Source organism: Canis lupus, chromosome 15, assembly GCF_048164855.1.
Source record: "Canis lupus baileyi chromosome 15, mCanLup2.hap1, whole genome shotgun sequence".
Taxonomy (NCBI): Eukaryota; Metazoa; Chordata; class Mammalia; order Carnivora; family Canidae; genus Canis; species Canis lupus.
In genome coordinates, this window is record NC_132852.1 from 50,176,390 (window position 1) to 50,202,181 (window position 25,792).

At 39.5% G+C, this 25,792-nt stretch overlaps 1 long non-coding RNA gene across 1 annotated transcript; it reads right to left on the minus strand.

Moving 5' to 3' along the window:
- Nucleotides 1-381: 381 nt before the first annotated feature.
- On the minus strand, nucleotides 382-6,324 carry LOC140604433 (uncharacterized). Its single transcript, XR_012007321.1, has 5 exons — nucleotides 5,974-6,324; nucleotides 5,448-5,617; nucleotides 3,777-3,875; nucleotides 3,030-3,114; nucleotides 382-985 (listed from the first exon to the last, which is right to left on the minus strand). It is a non-coding gene; the product is annotated as an uncharacterized lncRNA (long non-coding RNA).
- Nucleotides 6,325-25,792: the final 19,468 nt, after the last annotated feature.

Sequence of the window (25,792 nt, forward strand, 5' to 3'; positions counted from 1 at the left end):
CACACTGGGCTCCATGCTGGGCATGAAGCTCACTTAAACAAAAACAACAATAAAAAACCCCCAAACAACAACAACAACAACAACAACAATTTATATTATTTTACTTTTTAGCTGCCTCTCCTGATAGAATATAATCTTATGATCTTCATACATGAAAAAATCTATTTATGTCTTTTAAACCTATGTATCATCAGTGCTTGGGGATACTTACTTGTTGGATAATATCCTCAGTGTCTAGGGGCAAGTATTTGTTGGATGAATGAATTTATTTACTGAGTGTTAGACACTAAAAGTTGCTTATGAGGTCTTATCTTATTTAAGCCACTCAAATCATAGTGTAGATATTTTTATTCTTATTTTTACAAAGGCTAAGAAGGGTTGAGAAATTTAGTAGAAATCACAGAGTAACAAGTATAAGGGCAGCATCCGACACCAGATCCAGGTATTCTAAAGTAGCAGGAATACGGACAACCAGGGGAAGCAGAAGCTAGAGCAATATGTCTAAGAGTACAACTCAAACGCCCTCCCAGGAGGACTGCTGATTTAAACAGAATCAGGGCCTGGGGTGAGTTTCAATGAGGCAGCTTCATATTGGTGGAAGAAGGAGATGTGGATGGTCCTGTTGAGTAGAGCCGTTCAAAGCTGAGAAGTGGAAGATGAGGAACCAAGCCTTTCCCCAGAAACGAGGCACAAAGGAACCAGACAAGCAAGTCAGTTCTAGTTCACAGACTATGGGGACAAGCAGACTCCTTCCTGTCCCCTGGAAAAAAATGGAGGAACTGCAGATGTTAAGAATTCTGGTAGACAGGCCCATGATTTTTAGGGGACACATTCATATCTCATGTATTTATATCATGTTTCCTATCACATATTTATAAGTTTATTTGATTTGTGTTTGTCGCTATAGAGTCCATAGCAGGCTGTTTGTTGTTTGCTTTGTTCGGGTTTGTATTCCAATGCCTGGCATAACAGCTCTAGCAGAGACCTAGAATTAAACATTATTAGAATAAATGTTTAATGAATGAATAAAACAAAACATGGTAGTAACAGTAATAGGAAAGACATCGGGCAGACACTATGCACCAGGCATTGTTTAAGCATTTTTCACAATGCAAGAACTCAATGACTTCTTGCAATAACTCAGAGGTAAGTACAGTTATTTCCCATATTTTACAGATGAAGAAACTGAGACACAGGTTAAGGAAATCACCCAAGGTCACACAGCTCGTAAGTGGCAGAATTAGGAATGCAACCCTGTCCTAAGGATAATGCTTTTAGCACTTTGTTACATCACCTCTATGTGAATGAACTTGTGCACAAATAATTGTCGGAAGGACCACCCGGCATCTCTGCTTTTGAACAGGGAGTGTGCTAGGACTATTGTCACAGCCAGCTTTTTCTGTTGATGATGAGGATTGCTGATATTCTGTTTACTGCTCCTTCATACTCCCATGAAGGTAGTGATTTGGCCTTCAGAGGACTGGATGCACAAAGCAAACAGCTGGACACAGCTAAAAGAGGATAAAATCTGGCAGGAGGGGCACCCCGCAAATAGCAGCAGTCTTCAGCTCAAGAACCTCTTAGAATAGGGACACCTGGGTGGCTCTGTGGCTGAGCATCTGCCTCTGGCTCAGGTCATGACCCTAGGGTCCTAGGATTGAGTTCCCCATCGGGCTCCCAGGGAGCCTCCTTCTCCCTCTGCCTATTCTGCCTATGTCTCTGGCTCTCTCTGTGTCTCTCATGAATAATAATAATAAAAAGAACTTCTTAGAATATAGTTCAGGAGCAGTGTGAAGGCAGAGGAAATGCACATGGCACATGTACCACGTGAGTCACACACTGGAACAGAGAAGGACCCTGAAGGTATACATTGAACATCATAATTGAACAGAATTTCCTTTTTTTTTTTTTTTTTTTTTTAGCATTTCCTAATCATGCCTTTCTCCCCCACAACCCAGACATAGAGATAAGGAGATACAGCATGAAAGAAACTCAATTATAAGTTAGCATCGAGATGAACACATATGCATTTTATTTCTTGGGTATGAGAAAGTAAGTCTAGATTAAAAAAATCTACATTTAATAATGTTATAACACCAGGATATATTTAATTGTATATAGAAATAATATAAAATGTGATGGATCATCTTACTTCAGTAGTAGACTGTTGTGTTTTTCATTATGGTTTATGAATACTGATAGAGTTTAAGGTCTAATGCCTTTAACAATTCTTTTTCCTTTTCCCATGACTATGCTCCCATTCCATAATCTATTAGTTATACTTAGAGTTTTACCTGACAAAACTCCATTTGAAACAAAATAATTTAGTCCTCCATATTACTCTGAAATGTAAACTGAAAATAAATATTTCTTAAAAAACAATTACATATTTCTGTGCTTATTACTTGCTCCACATGTATCATGAAAGTTGAGTGCTTTATGTTAGAGAGGTAACAGGGAATCATTGTTGGCTACATTCATTGTTCTCTGTGCTTGTTAGAACAAGTAAAATGAAGTGGTAAGGAAATTCGAGCTTCAGCATTTTCATTGTATGCTTGACAAACTATGAAAATTAACATTTGAAAATTCCTTCACTCTGTTGACATCTTGTGGAAATATGAAAATATTCCAGATGGCTACATCTATGGGGAAAGTGGAAATCATATCCACAAACGCAGAGTGTAACAGTGATTCTAATGTAGGTACAAGATTTTGAGAAATATTTTTTACATATATTATTCTCATTTAATAATTATAAGCAACTCTAGGAAATTGATAACATTACTATTTTCTTTTTTTTTTTTTTAAAGATTTTATTTATTTATTCATGAGAGACACAGAGAGAGAGAGGCCGAGACATAGGCAGGGGGAGAAGCAGGCTCCATGCAGGGAGCCCAACGTGGCACTTGATCCTGGGTCTCCAGGATCACGTCCTGAGCCGAAGGCAGGTGCTTAACTGCTGACCCACCCAGGCGTCCCTACTATTTTCATTTTAGGCTTGAGAGAATAGATTCCAGGGAATAACTTACCCACAATAGTGGATGGTGAGATTATAATTAGAACTCTGTTTTCTAACTTCCAACTCTGCGATTTTCACCACATGAAGCTGTCTTCCTAATGGGGGAAAAAGAGCTGATGGATTTGGATCTTAACATCGGGTTGAAGATGATTTCAGGACTTTCAAAAATAAGTATTTAGGAAATAGGTGTACACATTTGGTTTGATGTTTAAGAACATTGTCAGAAGTGAAATGAGTTCTTCTCAGACCAGGTACTTTTTATGCTTCCCACGTAGAAGACATAGAGCCAAAATTCAGATCCTTCCTTCCTCAGGGGGAAGCATTCTCTGTGGAGTGTGGTGCTTTGCATAAAGTCTGGAGGCAGACCTGGGACCCAATCTCAGTTCTGTCCTCCTACCTAAGCCACCTTGGACAAATGAATTCACTTTTCTAAAACCCAGTTTCGTCTGCAGAACATGGATGAATAAAATACAAGTATGAAAAGGTTATTTATGAAGGTAAAATAGTTTCTGCAAGATACCCAACAAATTTCAGTAAGTACATTATTAGCTATTATCTTAATGTCCCATGTTTGAGGGCTAAAATGTCTCCAAACAGAGTAAATGGAGTGTGGGTGAAATATTTTAATAGCTTACACATTAGGATAGGATCTCAGTAAAACTGAACATGGCCCAAGTCCAAATGGGGAGAGGTATTAGGACTGTGACTTCTAAATTTTCTGAAGATATTAATTAAAATATTTTGTTCCAATACTCACATATGTGACTTATTTTTGACCAAAGCATATGTCACTGTGAGCCTCCGAAACTCTCCCCTGACACGCTGACAGTAAGGTGAGTATGTGGTTGGTTTCCAGCTGAAAAGATGCAGAGGACAATTCAAGTAAGGTGTTGGAAGTGAGTATGAAATTCTGGGCATTTGCCAATATGGACTTCTTGGCATTAATCTGGGACCGTTTGAGTGACTGCAGAACCGCTGAAAGTATCATAAAGAGTTCCAGCCAGATTGAGGGCAATTGATTAGTTTCCACCATGGTTCATTAGCTGAAACTAGATTTAGGAAATGGACATTATCTGGAAATTGTTGCAGTGGGTATTTTTTTACTCACTGATTTGCATAAACACATTCATATATTATTTATTAATAGAATTTACATTGTTGATTCCATGGTGGGTTTCTTGGTGTGCTTATTATTTGAGACCAAAGACCCCTTATAGTTCTATCTCTAGGTATTGGAGAATATGTGCGTCATGACAATAGTATCTCCCAGAGAGCACTGACCTTTAAGTATTCACTGACCCATTTAAACCCATTTAACCCTGAGCCTGAGCCCTGGGACTTGGTAGAGGGGGTAGTGTTTGGAATTTTTGGGTTGATTTGTATTGCTATCATATGCATGAAACGTTTTGATTTTTGCTTCTCTAAACAAACTAATTCTTTAGCCTGGAGAACTGGCTACACTGAACAAGCCTCCGATAGGTTGAAATGGCACAAAAAGCAGTTTTTCTTCTAGTTGCTCAGAGTGAGTCTTCTTTATTCTCTCTGTAGGTAAAATATGTGTCCTGGGAAGTGGACATACTTTGCACCATTCTCATTGCTTGACAGATTCAGCTGAAAAGTGTCACATTTGGCATCACATGTTAGGGTCTGGCTGGGATTTGAGGAGGTCAAGAGAAACTATAGCATACAGAATATGGCTGAAAAGTGGAGGATATTTAGGTTGGAAAAGGGAACTGGGGTTATGATCACTGTCCTTAAGCAATTGCCGTATAATTCTTTATATAGATGCAGACAACAAAACTAGAAACAATGACAAGAAGTTATCTGTGGGCCCCATGTATGACTTTTGTACAATGAGAAAACTCAAGATGGAGTGGGCCATTTGAGAGCTAGAACACAATTAGCAATCTATCACTGCTTGCATGATGTTGTTTTAGGGGTGCTATCAAAGTGGCTTTCCCTTGGGGCAGAAGGTTGGATTGATTGATTTCCTAAGATTCATTTTAACTTTAAGATGCTGTGATTTCACAATCTTTAAAAACAATCTCTTGGGAAACCTGGGTAGCTCAGTGGTTGAGCGTCTGCCTTTGGCTTTGGTCTTGATCCCGGGGTCCTGAGATCGAGTCCTGCACAGGAAGCCTGCCACTCTCTCTGCTTATGTCTCCGCCTTTCTCTCTGTGTCCTTCTTTAATAAGTAAATAAAATCTTTAAAAATATATATAAAAAATAATAAAAACAATTTCTCTAAAAAGATGCCCTGAGAGCTCACTGTGTGGCACAAGTCCTGCCTCCTCTCTGGGCTCTAGACCCCTAATCTGCCAAATTAGAGAGTTGGACACTAGATCAGTAATGTACATGCTTTGGCCCTTGGGCTGCTTCTAGCCCAAAATATTAAGAAGAAAGATTAGAAGCTGCAACCACGTTTTACCTCTTGAGTATGTTCAGAGGTTGATGTTCTAGTGGTCCATAAAGGAATACCAATCTTCTCTTTTATACTGACAGCATTCATTCAAGTGGATAATCCAAGTTGTAAAAATTATTTTCTCCCATAAGATGCAATAATATCATTTTCATTTGGAAGGAAAACAACAGCGCAATCTGAAAAAAATCTTAATTTTTTATTTGGTCCTTGAACAAAACCATTTGCCTACCACTGAACTAGGTGATGTTTATGACGTCTGAATCTTGAATATTGTTCCTAATTCCCTCATCACTCTTAGAATAATAAATTCTAAGACCGGAAATCTGAAATAATTGGCATAGAAAGCTTGTCCCACTAGATTGATTAGCCTTTTCCCCCCCCCCTCAAAATAGAGCAGTGGCTGGATCTCAGCAGAGGCTATGGAAGAAACAGAGGCAATTTCTCTTCTAGTTGCAGGAGGGAATACATCCCTTAGGGCACAGAGAGCAAATCACTTTGAATGTGTACTCAGACTCTTTTCCAAAGTACTTACTTTCTCAGCAAGTAGAATCACCTCCTCTTCAAATGGATGTCCTGGTAATAACAGCTTTTACTCAGGAAGTGACGATTTTTTCTTGTGGAAGCAGCTAAAAATTAGACACTAGATTCTAAGTTCCCTGAGAATGAAGTCCTCCCTACTGTATCCCTGAAAAGTAATGGGATTTGATAGTTAGCAGGAACTCAATCATATTTTGGTGAGTGAGTTAAATGAATCCAATGAACAACTGAGTGGATCATTTTTTATCTTTTCCCATCTAGACTTCTAATGGTGAGAGAGCCCCCTGCTGGAAGAATGGATATTATATACCCTCTGTGGCTATGGAATATGTGCTGAAAATATTTCAGTTAGTCCCTTCTGTTTATAGATCAGGTCACAGAAAAAGGGTGGCACCTTATTGGACAGAATATTGTAGAAATCTCTACAAAGAATTATTGGGTATAACAGGATTCCGTTTGCAGAGATTGGATATGTTAGAGATCAAACAATGGACTTCAGCTTCATATACCCAAATTTCTGATATGATCTTACAAGCCTATAACTTGTTATATGAGTAATAAAAGCAGCAGTAAGCATCATTGTCAAGTGAAATCCATAAATTATATATTACTATGAAATATTGTTATATGTTAATATATTATTACATATTACATATATGTATCATATATACATGTACGTATTACATATATAATATGTAATATTATTGAATATTAAGAACATGTATTGGGGCAGCCCGGGTGGCTCAGCGGTTTAGTGCCTGCCTTCGGCCCAGGGTGTGATCCTGGAGTCCCGGAATCGAGTCCCACATCGGGCTCCCTGCATGGAGCCTGCTTCTCCCTCTGCCTGTGTCTCTGCCTCTCTCTCTCTCTCTCTGTTTCTCTCATGAATAAAGAAATAAAATCTTAAAAAAAGAACATATATTAATAATATATTAATTATTATGTTAGTATATTAATGAATATATATTAACATCGTATATATTATATATGTATATATTATGCATATATGTATATATTATACATAACATTATATATATTTATATATATATTTTACATTCATGCATATATTATACACACAACATTGTATATTATATATAATCTAACATATATGTAATATTGCATATTAATAATTGATATATAAACATTTATAATATAAACAGATATAATTTATAGATAAATATTTAAATGTTTAAATTAAAAATATTTATATATAAATTGTAAATATATAAATATATATAAATTATAAATATTTAAATATATAAATATAAATTCATGAAAATGACTAGGGACTACTTTTTTGCAGAATCAGGATGAAATGTTAACATTTTTTCTTTTCATTACTCAAAATGAAAACCGGCAACACTCCTTAGGCGTGCGGTGTAGCACATGCATGCTTGCGCACCCTCTGGCGCACCTGTCTTCTCCTGGGTTCGGGTCCACGCTCACTTCCACCCACAGGTCTGTAACTGGGGCTGCCAACCAGGACAGCTCTCGGTTCTTTCAACTGTTAGGAAAACTTCCTCTTTCATCAAAAACCCACAGGAAGAGGCCTTTACCAGCCACCAGGCGCCTACCCTGGGGGGTTTTCAAAGTGGCTTGCATATTGGAATTACCTGAGGAACATTTATGAATCCTGATGCTTCCCTCCCTCAAGAACAGAAGGAGCAGTGCCTAGCTGGCTCAGCGGTAGAGCCATGCATGGGCTTTTGACCTCAGGGTTATAAGTTCCAGCTTCATATTGGGTGTAGAGATTACTTAAAAATAAAATCTTAAAGAAAAAAGAGAGCAGAAGGAGAGGAAACATGAAGGGAGTAAGGCAAGAAATAAAACAGGAGAGGTAGGAGAATGCCAGACTCCCATTGCTCCATGGTGAGCTCTCTACTCTCATCAGTTGGATGTCAATCATCAGAAGGATCCCAAATGAGTACGCTAAGTCCCTGCCTTCATAGAGCTCACGCTGTGGTTAAGGTGGGGAATTGAGAGAGAGAATATACACATAAAGTGATATCACATAGTGATGAGTGATCTGAAAAGTACAGGGCGATGGGATGGAAAGTGATTGGTACGTTAGCCAGGGGACATACTAAGAAAAAATTTCCAGAAAATATGACATGAGATTTGAGCCGAGGCCCAAATATTGAGAAGTAGATGTGTGATGAGCCAGGAGATGTAGGAGTGTGGTGACCCTGAAGGACTGCCGAAGGTCTGGTGTGGTTGGCGTGCAGAGAAGGAAAGGATGAAATCTACTTTGCAGGGTTGTTTTAGGATTATATGAGCTAAATATATCAAATGGCTAGCACGGAGTACCCTCCTAACAAATGGCAAGTGGTTTGTATCATAGATTATCATTCATATTTTAAAAGAGTGAATCTGTTCTAAATTAGGAAAGTTTTGTTGATCTCAGGTTCATTTCCTCTGGAAGTGAAGAGATACGCTAGCAAAATGACCATTTCAATTATCTGCTTTGTTCACATTCATTCTTTGTACAATTTTTCTCAATGATGTTTACGGTGCGTTTTCTTACTGATCCCATAGTATACATTAGTCATACAATCACAGAATCTTATTTATTAAAGCTGATGATACTTTGGAGATCATCCTGCCTCATTCATTTTTCTGGTAAGCAAGGTGTGGCCCAAGGAAATGATGTGGTTTAAGATCAAGATGTGGCAGAGATTGTATAAGATCCCAGGTCCCTGGACTCATAATTGTGTATTCTTTTTTATTATTCTTTTTTTATTATTCTTTTTATTTATGATAGTCACACAGAGAGAGATGAGAGAGAGGCAGAGACACAGGAGGAGGGAGAAGCAGGCTCCATGCACCGGGAGCCTGACGTGGGATTTGATCCTGGGTCTCCAGGATCGCGCCCTGGGCCAAAGGCAGGCGCTAAACCGCTGCGCCACCCAGGGATCCCTTTTTTTATTATTCTTATTCCTTTCCTCTACTCATGTGTGGTTGGGGTTGTATACAAGCCAGTGATATTGCCAGCAACTTAAAGCTTTTTAGGATGATTATGTCATAGATGATGAGGGCACTGTTATGGACTGCATGTTTATATCCCCCTCCCCAAATTCATATATTGAAGCCCTAATCTCCAACATCATGGCATTTGGAGATGGGCCTTTGGGAGATAATTACACTTAGATAAGTTCATGAGGGTGAAGTCCTCGTGACAAAATTAATGCCCATGTAAGAAGAGACCAGAGATGTTGCACCCTTTCTCTCTGTCATGTCAGGACATAGCAAGAAGGTGGCCAACAAGAGAGCTCTCAGCAGAACCTGACCATGCTGGCACTTGATCTTGGACTTCCTTATGTCTTTTGTTTCAGCCACCCAGTCTCTGGTATTTTGTTACAGCAGGCCACGCAGGCTAAGACAGGCCTTCCTATTGTGATGTTTGGGATACGCTGTACTGTTGGATATTTAGTAGTGTGGGAGAAAGTAAAGTAGTAGGCTGGTTGCCCCAGAAAACCTGACTGATGAAATTAGGGGATATTTTTTCTTGGCCGAGTTTTTCCCACCTTGATAGTGAGGTGTCAATTTCAAAGGTGTCAGTTACACATGCCTTTAAAAGTCTGCTTTAAAACTGGTCACTACTGATTTTGTGATGTGAAGGCAAAAGCTGAAGATCCAAAAAAAACCAACCAACCAACCAAACAAAAAACAACAACAACCTAATAATATGATGTTGGGGGAACTTGCAAGGTCTTTTAATGACTTGATCCATCCTGATGGAATACATCAATGCCAGAGAATAGATGTTGAGCTAGATGGACTTGATATATGCTAAAATGTAGGACTATTTTGTGCTTGTAATTGAGAATTGGATCTTTCCTAGTAGTTCTGTTAGTGATATATGAGTCAGAGGAGAACACAGTTCTATTCTAAAGCTGTATTAACGATAAAGTGCTGACACTGGGGGAAAATGGCTTTGTCAGTAGATAAATACAATGCAGACACTAAGAATTGATATATATGGTAATAATTGTACTCTATTATCAGTAGCCCTCTGGCCTACTGATGCCTAAGAAAATAGACTATTTAGCCCCTTGAAATGGATGAATTAGCTGAGATATTGCTTTACAAAATTTAGATCCACCTACTCCCAAAAGAATAGAAGATGTCCAAGTGCTTAGGACCGAATATCTGAAAACCAAAGGCAATTTCATGCATGCATCAGCTGACAATTGCAGACTCTGTTTCTGTAGTCTATCATATTTGTGGATTTGTTTGCAAAATATTTGTAGTAATTCTTTAAACTGGGGTAATGGGAAGAGCAGATGGAGTTGAAGACCCTTCCTACATAGTACTCTTTCTAAGATTTGACTTTTTTAATCTTTAAAATAGGAGAGGTCATAACACCTACATCTCAGGGTTGTTGTAATAGTTAAATTACATAACGTATGTGAAATGTAGCCAAACCCCCCCCCAAACTAAACAGGTCTTGTATACCCATAAAAATATTTTCCTTCGAAGTTGGAAAATTCAACAGAAAAGAAATAAAAAAGAAAGAGGTCTTATCACCAACAATAGGTGAAGAAATATGTGGCCAATTAGCAATGGAAATGTGAGCAGAAGGAAAATAAATAATCCAAGTTAGAAGCTGACTTAAGAGGTCTCATCATCCAGAGTCAGGCAGAAAACGTTAATCAGTAGAGAAAGTAGTTGCCTGCCTGGGAACCAGTTTGGAAAGAGACCTGGAGACCCTGAACAAGAATGTGGGAAGCAGTGGAGTCTTCTTTGCACCTGGCTCTGTGTGAGGGCCCCTAGAACACAGCAGTGCATGGAGGAGTCTTGCATTGGCCAAGACCATTGAGGTCTCAACTGAAGTGGTGTTTTCTGCCAAGGGCAAGCTGGCAGGAACAGGTGGGCAGGGGCATAACTTCCATCAGTGCTCCCACTCACCTCCTTCCTCTCCCCGCTTATAAATTCTTGGTAAAAAGCTAATTTTCTCTGCAAATAAAGCCTAAGGCAAGTCTCCATTCCACCCAGATTGTCTAAGCCCTTCCTATTTAGAACTTCTAGAGTCCATTATAGAAGAAGAAAAATAGCACAGTTCCTGGCACATAGTAGGTACTCATTAGATAAAGACCTAATACATAAGAGAATGTAAACAAGACAAAGACACAAGTAGGAAAGTGTGTGGCATCGGAGAAGTAATATTTTTTGACCATCTCTTTTGCATCGCTTTACTTATAATAATGTGTTTGAGCTTTTGAATGACCTGGGAGATAAATGTGATTGTCTCATTTAGTAAATGAAGAAACTGAGACTTGGGGAACATACCAAACTCATTTTTGGTCTCACACCTGATAAGTGAGAGAATTTGGAACAGATTTGCCAAATGCCCAAATCCACCTTCCTCCCACTGCTCACATTACCTTGAACAGCCCTGATGATGGCATAAGAAGGGCCCGATTTGGCTTCTCGTCTAAAAGTGCTGGAGGAGGAACTCAGAAGCCAATTGGGATTCTGGGGAAGAGTAAAACTGAATTTTCTTGTATCTGTTTGAACTAATTTCAGTGTTCTCAGTGAGCTAGTCACATGGAAGAACATATGGGACTTGACGCATAGTAGGGATTCAATACTTGCAGCACAAAGTGAATGGATGAAAGAAAAGGATAGATTAACCAGTAGGTGTTTGATTTTAACTTCAAAGCCACATAGATGAGCATGACTAATGAGAGAGAAGTGGAAATAGGGTCACTGGGGAGGAAATCATAAAGATGGTGAATTAGAGCAATCTGTGAGCCTGAAAGTAATAGAAGGAAATGAGAAACAAGGCAAAAACATAAAGATTTTTGTGTCTTCTGTTTAGTTCTCCAACAATAGAAATGTGTTCTGCCCATAGTTCATTGAATAATCTATTAAATAAACTCAACCACAGCCCTTGGAAAGTTGATGAAGCTTTTCAGGGTGCATTTCCCAGCATCAGGGAAGGAAGTCCTATGAGGACCCAGTACCATGAAAGAGCTACCACACTCAGATTGCGATGTTCCTCATGTTGTAATTATAATATTATAATCTTCGATATATAAGATATAATTTATTACAATATTCATTGTGAGCTTTAGTTTTTTTTTGTTTGTTTGTTTTAGGTTTTATTTATTTATTCATGAGAGACACAAAGAGAGAGGCAGAGACATAGGCAGAGGGAGAAGCAGGATCCCCGCAAGGAGCCCGATGTGGGACTCAATCCTGGAGCCTGGGATCACAACCTGAACCAAAGGCAGATGCTCAACCGCTGAGCCACCCAGGTGTCCTGTAAGCTTTAGTTTTTTAAAAAGATTTTATTTGTTTATTTTTAGAGAGGAGAGGCACAGAGAGCACAAGTGAGGGAGAGGGAGAGAGAATTTCAAGCAGACTCTGCACTGAGCTTAGAGCCCAAGGTGGGTCTCGATCTCCCAACCCTGAGATTATGACCTGAGCCGAAATCAAGGGTCAGATGCTTAACCCACTGAGCCACCCAGGTGCCCCTAGCATGAGCTTTATTTATTTACTTGTACTCAGTAGGGAAGAAGTTTGCTACGGGCTGTGGCTAGCAGAAGACCCACTTCACCAAATCCTGGCAGGTAAGGATGAGGAAGCATTGGTGTATCCTAATAAATATAGGAAATGACTCTCAGATGGTACTAATATTCCTGAGATAAGCTACAGTGCCTGGGTTTGTCCCTTAATACTTTTACCCCACGTCCATTTTATTTATTTTATATGTATAAAATATACATATTATATATATACATATATATATAAATATATATATTTATTTATTTGACTATAGTTGACACACAAATAATACATTAGTTTCAGGCATACAACTTAGTGATTTGACAAGTTTATACATTATACTGTGCTCACAAGTGTAGCTCCCACAAGTGTCCCATTACATCACTGTCACAGTATCACTGACTATACCTTATGCTGTGCCTTTTATCCTCGTGACTTACTCATTCCATAACTGGCAGCCTATATCTCCCACTCTCCTTCACCCATTTTGCCCAACCATAACCCTCCTTCCTCTGGCAACCATCAGTTTGTTCTCTGTATTTGTAGTTCTGATTCTGCTTTTTTTAAATTTGTTTTTAAGATTCCATTTATCAGTGGAAGCATATGGTTTTGGTCTTTCTTAGTCTGATGTATTTCACTTAGGATAATACACTCTGGGTCCATCCATGTTGTTTTGAATGGCATGAGCTCATCCTTTTTATGGCTGTGTAATACTCCATTATTAGGTTGTTTCTATGTCTTGGAGATCATAAATAGTGCTGCAATAAACATAGGGTACAGATATCTTTTCAAGTTAGTGTCTTTATTTTCCCTGGGTAAATATACAATAGTGGAATTATTGGATCACATGGTAGTTCTATTTTTAATTTTTTGAGAAACCTCCATACTGTTTTCCACAGGGGCTGCCCCATTTGCATTCCCACCAACAATGCAAGAGGGTTCCTTTTTCTCCGCATCCTCACCAGCACCTGTTGTTTCTTGTCTTCCTGATTTTAGCCGCTCTAAGAGGTGTGGGGATATCTCATCGTAGTTTTCATTTGCATGTTCTTGATGATTAGTGATGTTGAGCATCTTTTCACATATCTGTTGGCCATCTGTATGTATGTCCTTTAATACTTTCGAGGTAATGCCTTGCTGTCTCTCACACCACACTTTGGTGTGATTCCCAGAGGTAGAATTCTAATGTAAGAGGATCAGGGGTCTGCTAGAACAGGGCATTTTTTTATGCTCATTTGGCCTGTCTCCTATTCTGTGCAGGTGATGGTAAGGCTCAGGCTCAGGCAGCTGCTCTGCGGTTCTCTGGTTTGGACACCTGGACGAGGACAGGTGGGGGAAAGTGCTGAGCACCTCATACAACCTTAATTGCAAGTTGTTTTCCACTTATGATTATTATTACTTGAAATAGTTCCATGAATTTAAAGATGAGAAAATCAAGGATATGTGAACAGTGATTCCTCCACCTTATATCAGAAATAATATTGACATATGTAATAGCTACTATAGGTAGCCTTGTCCATATTTCTTGGAAAGATAGAGGAGCTCAGCTAATTTAATAGCAAGGTGGATACATTCATATTATTAATTAATCTTATAATTTATCTGATTAATTAATCTTATCTTTAATGACTCTTGCTGACTACCACACAATTAATTAGGAAGCATTTTTTTTAATTTTTATTTATTTATGATAGTCACAGAGAAAGAGAGAGAGAGGCGGAGACATAGGCAGAGGGAGAAGCAGGCTCCATGCACCAGGAGCCCGATATGGGATTCGATCCCGGGTCTCCAGGATCGTGCCCTGGGCCAAAGGCAGGCGCTAAACCGTTGCGCCACCCAGGGATCCCTAGGAAGCATTTTGATACACTGGTGAAATACGTGGGATTTGGAGTCAGGCTGGCCTTCCATCCTGGCTTGGTTATTTATTGGCTGGGTGGTCTTGAGGAAACTAAGCTTACAACCTTAGTTTTTTCATTTATAAAATGGGCATAAGAGCTATAGCTTGCTAGATTGTCATGAGGAGTAAATGAGCTAAACTGTGCAAATCACTTAGTTTAAGAAGGTCTATAATATATCAAGTCTCAGTGAAAGAAAACTTATATATTTGTTGGATTGCAAGATGTACATTTTCCATATTTTGACATTTCTGAAATTGCATGTGTCTTAAAATCTTTTCGAAGAGACTCTCCAGGTGGTGGCCAGAGAACCTATTCCCATTGCTTTCCCACGTTCACATGCCAGCCTAGCCAGGCAGGGAAAGTAGGCGTTCACCTCAGCTGAGTTGATTCCATTGGTGGTACTGTGGGGGCTTAGCATTTAAATTCAATTTAGAAGCGTAACTGTAGAAATCAACAACTATTTTTAGATGAGTCTACATAATTGTACAGCATTAAAACAAAAAGTTACTGTAGATGCAGAAGACTGCCTGTCACACATCAGGCAATGCAATTAAAGAGATTAGAGAAGGCCAACTTTTTCAGAATACATCATAGGATGGATTTTCAAAGCCAAGAGAAAGGTGCATTTAACTAATTTTGTGAAGGTCCATCACTCAAGCTCAGAACATCAGATAAAAGCCTTTAGTTGACTTTCAAGAAAGGGATGTTAAATTCCAGCGATATGTAATTCAATTAAAAATCCTAAATGCATAATCAAAGCAGAAATGAAGACACAATTTCAGATTCTTTGATATGCTTTACAATTAAATTACCAATCCAAAAATTGCAGTATCTATCAAGACAACGGGCGTGGGTTATGAAAATTAGAGTAACTTTATGATCTAAAAGTGACTCAGAATTATTTTTATACGTTGTAAAAGAAACTTAGAGTCAAATTTTGATGGCCATATTGATACTGGAGACAAAAGTGGCATGTGATGGGATGAACAAACACACAATCCTGAGGCTTTTAGATAGATAAATAGGTGATAGCTGGCTAGCTAGCTAGATAACACGGTCTTTGCTTTTTCTGGAAAAGTCAGTGAATGGATGCTTTTTAAGATTTTATTTATTCATGATTTAGAGAGAGAGAGAGAGAGAGAGAGAGAGAGAAAGGCAGAGACACAGGCAGAAGGAGAGAAGGAGAAGCAGGCTCCATGCAGGGAGCCTGACGTGGGACTTGATCCTAGGACTTCAGGATCATGCCCTGGGCCAAAGGCAGACGCTCAACCTCTGAGCCACCCAGGTGTCCCAAATGGATGCTTTATATAAGGGGTGATATCTTAGAATCAAGGGACTGTAATATTATAATCAAGATAAGTGGAAGTTTCATGTTGGACCTAACAATATTTGTTTGGAGTGTGTGCCCAGCTCACAGTTCTTTCCTACGGCCGTTTTACACACCATAACTCCTTTCTCCAGCCTCAGCTGATCAGCACAGGCATGTACCCCTGGTTTATGTTGGGCCAGAGTTGCTTTCCCAGAAATCTGAAATGGGGACACAGAGAAGGAATCTCTGAACTTGGGAGGGATGAACATGTGGAGGCATGCCATGAACATGGAGTAGCAGAGAGGGCTGCTCTGCCAAAAAAATTAACAAGGCAGGCTACTGAGAGAAGCAGGAGAGATGCCAAGAGAGAAACCGGTGTTGCTTGATGACTTTCCATTTCTCCATTCAAGTTCTCCCCCAGGCCAGGCTGATTCCAGTCCTGGGTCCCTAGAGTTACTCCTGTGCCATTAAATTCTCCACAGTTTTGCTTAAGTTAGCTCAGGTTGTTTTCCACATCTTTAACGAAAAGACCAAAAGAGTTCTCACTGATCCATTTGTCTAATCACAGACTGAGCCAACAGCACTGCATTACTGTGGTTGGCGATCCCATAGCTGGCCACCTCGGGCCATGAGCACCCTCCACAGGGCTCCAGGGACCCTCCATTTTGCCCACTATGGAATGAAATTTTGATTGATATTTTGTACTTCGTTTCCCACAAAGTTTTCAAGTTAAAGATTGGAAAGTATTGGTTTAAAGTATGTTTTAAATCAAATCAACACTGGGGGGCAGTAACAGAGAGGTGTGCCTGAGGCTAATGAACTCTCCAAGCTTCTTAGAATGCGACATTTAGAGCTGGAAGGAAGGACGTTTTCATCTCTTAGTGCTTGTCACCTCTCCAGCTCTCATTCTACTCTACTAATCACCCCTTCTTAGACTTTCTTGCTGGCTTCTTCAACTAGTCCTCTAAATGGTTGGGATTTTTTTCTGGGGGAGAGAAGGCCTCTAAGGGTCCTCTTCCCTTTCCATACTTTCTCTCTAGACATCTTGCCAATTTTTAGGGCTTCAAATACTATGGCAAAGTTGAAGACCAAATTTATGTCTCTGGCCCTGGTCAGTCATCTGAATGGCTGATTTGTAGATCTAGCCACCTACTTGATCTTTCCACCTGAATGTAACACAGATATATGGCAAAATTTACAAGTGGAAAATAGACTCTTGGCACCTGCTGCAAATCTTCTTCAACTCAGTAAACAGCTTCACCATCCTCTCAGCTCCTCCACAAGAATCCTAAAAGTAACACTAATTTTTTTGCTTTCTCTTCTCCCCCATGTCTGGTCTACCAGAAAACTCTGTTAATTATATTTCTGAAGTGTGCCTCAATCTCTTTTCTCCTCTTCAATGTCATGGCCATTTATTCCATGTTAACGTTTTCTAGTCTTCCCATACTAATTCACTATTCATATATTATTAAAGATGATATTCTAAAATAGAAATTGCATCAGGTCACCCATTTTCTTAAGACCCTCCAGTGACTTGCCTGCCACTGTAGTGAAAACAAAGTCTGAAGCCCTAACCATGGCCTCCAGGATTTGCATGATCTTGTCCTTTCCTCTCCAACCATGTGTCTTGACTTTCTCTCCCTTGATGGATAGAATTCACCATACTCTTTCCTTTCTCAGAAATACCATGCTCTTTCCTGATTCTTAGTCTTTGCACAAGCTGTTTCCTTAATCTTATATTCTCTCTCTGTTTTTTTAAAAAAATTTTATTTATTTATTTGAGAGAGAGAGGGAACATGAGTAGGGGGTGGGTGGGGGAGTCACAGAAAGAGCGGGAGAAACAGAGTACCTACTGACTAGGGAGCCCAATGCAGAGTTCAATCCCAGGACTCTGAGATCATGACCTGAGCCAAAGGCAGATACCTAACTGACTAAGCCACTCAGGTGCCCCAGATTCTCTTTTTCTCACTCTATGTATCGAGACAGCTTATTCTAAACTTAAGCCTCTTGATTATTTCCATAATAGCATTCAACATAACATACAACTGTTAAACTATTTTATTTATTTGGCTTTATACTCCCTTATCTTTTTCTCTTCTAGAGTGCAAGTCCCCTGATGTCGAGTCAATATCTACCTTACTTGCTTTTCTACTTCTAAAATCTATGAAAGTGTCTGGCTCAATGTGCTTTATGAATGAATAAGACATTTGGAGAAATTAGTTTATATAAAGGCAGTAGATCAGCAATCTTTTGCTTTCTATAGGTAATATATTCTCTGACCATTGGAATGACATGGAAAAGAGTGGTAAAATTTTATCAGTTAAGGAGACAGTTGGGTGGTTTATAAGTAATACAACTAACAGGAGAATATCTACAAAGAATAACTGCAAATTTTGAAGGCTCTGAAACCTGAGATGGTTGAAAACAGAGAATGGAGCTGGCCCTAAGAAACAATATTCTTGAATTGCCACAAAATTTTTATCATGTTATCTTTTGGCTGCTGGTGACATATTTTATTAAAAAAGAAATGTGTTTTCTTGAAATTTCTTGCAGAACTAACAGTACTCTGCTCTCCAATTTTTGCAATTGCTAAGCTTCTGTTTATTTTTCTTTCAATGAATATGGACAGGAAGTAGAAGCTTATTAATTGCTCTGACATTTCCTTCTAATATATTTCAAACCCAGGTATTCAAGTGAGCATGTGTCAGGTTTTAATCATTGGCACTTGTTTGTTTCATAAGGCATATTGATATTTTGTACCTCAGGGTATAAGATATTCCTCTTCTTTTTCAATTCTCTGAGTTTAAAAATCTTTAATTCTTTTGTTTTATAAGATATGATATACACTATAGATACAAAGATCTTCCTGAATACTTCAATTCATGGAGGAAAATTCTCTCCAGTGATTTTTAAAAAATATTTATTTATTTATTTATTCATTCATTCATTCATTCATTCATTCATTGATGAGAGACACAGAGAGTCAGAGCACAGGCAGAGGGAGAAGCAGGCTGCCCACAGGGAGCCTGATGTGAGACTCAATCCTGAGATCTTGAATCATGCCCTGAGCCCAAGGCAGACACTCAACCACTGAGCCACCAGGCATCCCTTTTCCAGTGATTTTTAGGGAAAAGCAGAACTTATCCTAGGATTATTCAATAGTAGGAATTCTGAATTTTATTCTGAGCTACCAATTCCTTTCAATGTCTAATCAAAGCCATATAATTATTGGATAGAAAAATACATCTATATGTATGTCTATATGTTTTAGAATGCATTTATGAATTAATGGACTGGCCAAAGCCCATTCATGAACTCTAAGCTAAAAACCACTATTTTGCAATGCTTTCACGTAGACCCTGGGAAATTTCTTTAGTTTCAACCCATAAATTTGACACATCAAGAATCCTGATGGAAAGGACACATTTAAGGCTAGAGCACAAGGGTTCAATTCTTCTCACCCCTCAAGGTAAGAGTTCAGGGACTTTTTTTTGCCCTGAGATCAATCCTCTAGCTTGTGAGTTACATTATATAACAGCTACCTTTACTGGTGTGCTCTCTTGAATGACAAGAACTGTGCAGAGTATTTCAAAATATTTAATTTTTATAATACACTTTGAGAGATAGATAAAACCATCTTTATTTACAGAGAGATAAACAAAATAGCAGGACTAAATGCCATAGGCAGAGGAGAATGGAATTAGGCTAGCAGACAGAAGTGCTTCTACTCTAGGGAGTTCATGTTCCTCTTAGTTCGTTCAACAAAGATCTCTTGAGAGTGCACAATGGAATTTCCACTATGCTGGAGTATTGGGCTATCACCAGAACATATCAGACATAGTTCATGTCTCCAAAAACTCACAGTGCCTTTGGGAAGATAAGACAAAACAGTTTACTAATCTAGGCACTAATCAGACTCCTTGCTCTGAATGACGCCAAAACAAGTATGACCTATTTTTGTAAAGAATCTATGATCTGCTTAGAGGACATTGCAAGTAACCATATGGCACTGATACAAAGTCAAATAAAATAAGTGTGGGTGAAGTGGTATGACCCCAGTGAGACAGGCTTCACTGGAAAGGGAGAGAGGGAGGATGGTAGATGCTTGATCTCTGTTAAGGCTCCTGGGGGCTCTGTGGGGTCCTAGACTATAGAAGACAGAACACCTGCATCTACAGACTTGTAGCACTGCCCACTGGCCATTGAGATTCTTGAATATAATGCCTGAGCCTTATCTGTCTATTAATACACTTCTTCAGGTCTTGACATAATATTTGCCAAAGAGGAGGTGCTCTCTCCATGATGATTGCATGGAGTTAGAAAGAAAACACGAAAACCAGAACCAGCACCCCTCGAAACCACCACGGTCATCACGAAAGAAACATAAATGCCTATTTATATGTACTGTTGTTCTAAATGCTAAACAAAGAATGACTTTGGTCCTTGACCACTGGGACTTGAATGCTTAATGTGGACACATTGAGGCAGACATAGGAAATGCTTTGTATGTATTGCGGGCCTCCTTCCTTTGTGAAAAAATAATCCAACTCATTGGATAAAACAACGTAAAAAAAGAGCCCCTAATTAGTTATTTCTATTTATATGGCTGTGTTTTGTTTTGTGTATTTTTCTATTTGGTACATGATACTTTGGCTGATAATCTAAAAGAATGTTGGTTTGCTTACTCGCTGTTATAAATTACTTCTCTATACACAGACCATCTTTTATTGGAGATGTAACACTTTTATAGATAAAGCTGCCTTTATTTGTTCTTTGCTATAATTTCTAGTAATTTATTTTCATTATTGGCAATGCTTATATAATCCCATACTAGTGTCTACTGGAGTGAATCACAGTTCATCTTGCAGATTTATGGCATGCTTGCAGAAATAAATGCCTTATGATGCACACGTTAAGGTTTAAATTATCTCCTAAAAGTCCTGAGATTGGGCCATGTGGTTTGGAGGTCAAAATTAAAAATGAATTCATTTGAACTCTTTTCTTCTTTACTTAAATAATGAGACAAGTTAAGAAGGATTGGGAATTGCAATTAGCAGGCCAGAAAGTCATTTACTCCTAACACAGGTGAAATAGAAAGCTTCCATGCATGGGAGGGTTCTTGAGTACTTTCCGCAGGTAAACTACATTCCCAACCCTTTTGACTAGCAATGAGGGCACAGTTCTTTGGGGCTGCCTGGGTTCTAGATAGTTTTTCAGAGCAACCACTTGGCTGCATAGCACCACCTCCACTTGCATGGTTTCTGATTGTGCTGTGCCTTCCCCAACACCCTACTGATGGCTCTCTCCAGGATCCAGTAAGAACTTAGCCAATATTTTTATGGGGGGCGGGCTCTGACCTTATATTTATGACTTAATTGTTCATTTCTTCCTTTTCCCCCTTTCATGGATTTCTCTTCCCCTTTCTTTGTGGGTCTTTGTTCCTTTGTTTCTCCTTCTATCTGACTCTTTGTGTCTGCGTCGTTCTGTCTCTTGTCTTTTTCTTCTTTTTTTCCATCTGCTCTCTCCCCATGTATTTATTACATGCCCCCATATGCCAGGCACTGGGCTCAGGGTTGGGGATTATAAAGATTATGAATAAGACAGTTTATGCTTTCCAGAGTTGTCAGCCTAACGGTGTAGGGATTGAGTAGAGGAAAAGGGTTATGGAAAAACTAACAGTAGTGATTAATAGAGGCATAAACATGATATTAGAACAACACAAATATGTATGTAATTCCACCTGAAAAAGATCAGGATGACAGGAAATTTGAACCAAGTCTTTACTCATGCGCAGGTGTTTTCCAAGTAAACAGCAGTGGGTGCCAGGGGAGAGGCCATTCCAGAATGCACAGCAGGTGCCAAGGTGTGGAGAAAATATCAAACACGGTGGACATAGCAAACAGGGCACCTATAGTTAGTCCATTCAGAATCAGAAATTGAGGATCCCAGAGAGCAATGGTGTCTGCAACCTAACAGTAGTCCTCACCCTCACGCCTACGTAAGTCTCACACAACTGGTGCATTTTTTGCTTTGTTTTTGTTTTCCCAATAACCACTCTGAAAAATATGCAACACAGTCATGCTGGGAAGTCATCTCCTCCTCAGTTTGGACCTACAGGTTTGGGCTGAGGGGAGTCCTACATTTCTTTGACCTCTACTGAAAGTAGAGGCCGAGTGTTGGAGACTTGAGGGCAGCCAATATACTATTCCACTTTCTTTCCTCTAGAGTTTTGAACCAATTAAGAGAGAAAGAGAAAAGCAAATAGAATTCCCAAAATCTTTTTCTTTTTAAGTAATAAAGACTAGTTTGGAGAATGTGGCTTAGGTATATGGCAATACTGAACTTCACGGCTCCTTACACCACAATTAGTGAGGCTCACCTGCTAGGTGATAGGCAGGACTAAAAACCCCGGGCTTCCCTGCAACCCTGAGAAGATGGGTTATCAGCCCAGAGCTCTTTCCAAGCAGGCCTAAGAACAAGAAAATGAGGCTGAAGTCCTCAATTAGCCTTGCAAATAACTTCACCCACCATGGGATAAAATATGTGAGTGTGTTGGGAGATGTCATAAGAGCGACGTTTCTATTCCATGGGAAGCTGAAGCCAAATAAAAGAAGATTGCACCACCAGCTCCGAGTCCAGTTCTATCATTCTTCTTCCTTATGGGAAGAAACTGGCACTTGGGTGAGATGTGTATGTGACAGGTGGTTGGTCTTGTGACCTTTTATATTCAGGTCCCCAGCATTAACTGGTGTAAACACTGTGTTTGTAGCTACAGTACCCCTTCAAGTGGAGGCACAATGAATTGTTTCCCAGGAACCATCTAGATCTGTGACTCTAGATTATTGCACTCTATTAAAATGAGTGGGTTTGAGAAATACTAAGTTTATAGGTCAAACAGTATGAGAGACCCAGGTTTTCAGAAGAAGTCTAGAATTGAGAACACAAGACTGGAGGTGGGTGACCACATGAGCTTTGGAGCAGGCTATACATTTGGAAGGAAGGTTCTCAGATTGTTGTTGACACTTCAAGGGTCTGTTGAGTATATTTGGCTCCGGTAACATATCACTGCACTCTCTCAAGCTGACACCCCACCCCCACCCCCGGTCTCAAGGACTCTTTGCTTGTCTTATGATATAGATTTTGTTGGGGTGCTGCATTCTTTCAAGATTAAGACAGCTACTCTATTCTAGCTTAGAGAGACGTCGGTATTTTTGTGGCCTTGGTTTTTTTTTCAAACAGTTGAAACAAGATTTACAATTTAATTAGTAAGGAGCAGTAATCCCTTAGCACACCATGCCTTTAATGACTACAGAGGCATGGCTGCAGGGATAAGGGGACTACAGCTCTCCCGAAGAGGGGCTGACTACCCAGGGATAGAAAATGTATTGAGACCCTAATGTTATTACCTTTCTGGTTCTGTGCCCTTGTGTCCTGTGTCCCCGCAGTGGCTGCTAGATGTGCCCACAGTCTCTGCTTTATATCCTTACTCTTGCCCAGAGGAGATATTTTTGGCCTATTGGTCCAATTTTCCCTGCTTCTGCTCTTCCTCAAAGGTAGTAAATCTCTATTCCTACTGAGCATACCAATCACCTGTGGGTGATGGGTGATGCTTGTTCAAAGGGTAGAGCCCTGGGCTGCACTTTGGAGAGTCTGATGTATTAGGTCTATGATATGGTCTGCGTGTCTCACTGTGAACTAGCCCCCCCAGAGATTCTGAGGAACGTGGTCCATGGAACTAACTTTGAAAAGCACTGCCAAGTATGGCATTCTATGCCCTGCTTATGGTCATTCCGGTATGTGGCCATGGCTCCCCTCCAACTTCTCTCCTCACTACTCTTATCTAGGGGATGAGAACCAGAAGGCACTGGGGTCCTTTAGCTTGAGACGAGACATGTTCCATGATGTACACTGAGGAGGGGTGTCGAGTTGGTGAGGTGTCTCGAGATGAAAGGGACAACCTAATTATGTTGCTAGCACACATTTTCCATAAGGGTAGAAGTTCCTGGTGTGGTTCAGCTCTGCGCAGTTCAACAGAGAGCTACTCCCGGGCTCTGTCCTGCATGGTGGGCATCCAGCCTTCTAAGAGCTTGTCGTTTTAGAGAGGTTGCTGTTGGAGTCTTGGGAGCTTTCCTTCCCAAGCAGGCTGTCAAGAAGTTGGTTGGCTTCATTGTTGTGCTGTCCATGATGCGATTTTTTTGGTTTTGATTAATAGTTGGAAATGTGGTCTGCAGACTTGACTCTGAGACATTCTATGGACTATCTGCATCTGTTTAAGGATATTTGCCCAGAGATATCAAGTCTCATTACATTGTAGCAGTGATCTCCAGTTCAGGGCAAAACCACCATCAGTCATCTTGCTTCAAGGGATCCTATTACTTCTCAATGGGGTATTGATCACAGGACTTCTGAATTTCTAGAGCCACCTATAATTGTATCTCCTTTTTTCCCTGGAACTATGTTGATTTTCAACTTTTCTCATACTACTTAACTCTTCTAGAATATTCTTTTACCTAATATTCATTTTCATTGTTTTTAACACTCTTAGTTTACCATTTTTCTTTGTCTTTTTAATCAGTCTACGTACTGATTACTTCACATTATACCATTACTTACTTCACATTATGCATTACTTACTTCACATTATACCATTCATTCTTTCTTGTTCACTTTTCAAGTTTTAATTTTAGCTATTTAATTTGATCATCCCATAGCTATGGCTTTTTGTAAACAGTGAAATTGAATTTTGGGTGAATCTTTTGCATTTTTATTTAGTAGAGGAAAATTACTTTCCAGTTAGACAGATTTGTTGTACCAGTTTTTATGACTTGCTTTGTCATCATCTCAGATCCCTATTTATACCGTCTTTATGAGGAGCATGTTTCACTCGAGAGTTGTTTGAAATCCAAACTGTTCACTATATGCTCCTGTCAGGGAAGTTTTTATGAGAAGCCAGCTCTTGTTAGGTGGGTGTTGGCATGGTGCTAGCAATATCAACTATTTTCAATATGGCCTGGACTACAACGGGGTGTGACCAGAAGGCCAGTAACTTAAAATTCCCCAAACAGTAATTTGTATTACAAAACTTGTGCGCCTAAGGCACCTACAGCAGGTGAAAAATGCTCATTATCTTCCTAGCTGCCCTTTGGAAGAATCTGTTATATAGTAAGTTTCATTGTCAACCCTTATGTCTCAGACAGAAATGGCCCTGGATCAATTTTTAAGATTGTTTCCCTTCAGACAGTTTGGCTCTGGTCCAAAGACCTGGGGGCGGGAAATCTGTTCCCATGGTACCCAAAATGTTGACACCAATTCTCTCACTTGCAAGCATGCTGACCACAATTTAGTAAAAGGATTATGTTTTCAAGCAAAAGAAACCTAAACAATAATCAGACTTTAGACAGTGGGAAGAGGAGACTAGTGGAAGTCTCTGTATAAGTATCCTTGGAAGTGCAGTGTACTCAAGAGTTACCACTGAGCTCTCAGCCTGGTTGGGAGCCCTACACGTGTCATCAGTCTCTCTGGTGCTGCCTCTTGTTCTGTGTATTTACAGGTCTCTGGTCACCCATGAGGTACCCTTTACCCCACATGTGCGCGTTTCCTGGTCACTGAAGTCTCCAAAATGATGTTATCTTCCAATATTTGAAATAAAAATAGGGAGCTGGCTTTTAGAGCCAAATACTTATTTAATCACTGTAGATGAATTGTGCCTTTACCTTTGTATGGGCATTTGTAACTGAGAATCTATGGACCCTCACATATCCTGTTCTTCCACTTACTGTAGCCTTACTTTAAAAATCAGCCAGTCCACCCCCTGTAATAACAACTAACCTATCAAGGAGCAAATTTTTTTTTTTTTTTGTTTACCCAGGATCTTAATTTATTTCTTTAGGTTCAAGTGCCCTGTATTAGAGTTCTTTAAAGAAACAGAACTAAGAGGTTATATCCATCACTAACTCTACCATCTTGCTATCTCTATCTCTAGAGAGATTTTAAAGAATTGACTCACACAATTGTTGGAGGCTGGTGAGTCCAAAATCTGCAAGATGAGCAATAAGGCTGGAGGCTCAGGGAAGAGTTGACATTTTAGCTCAAGTCTGAAG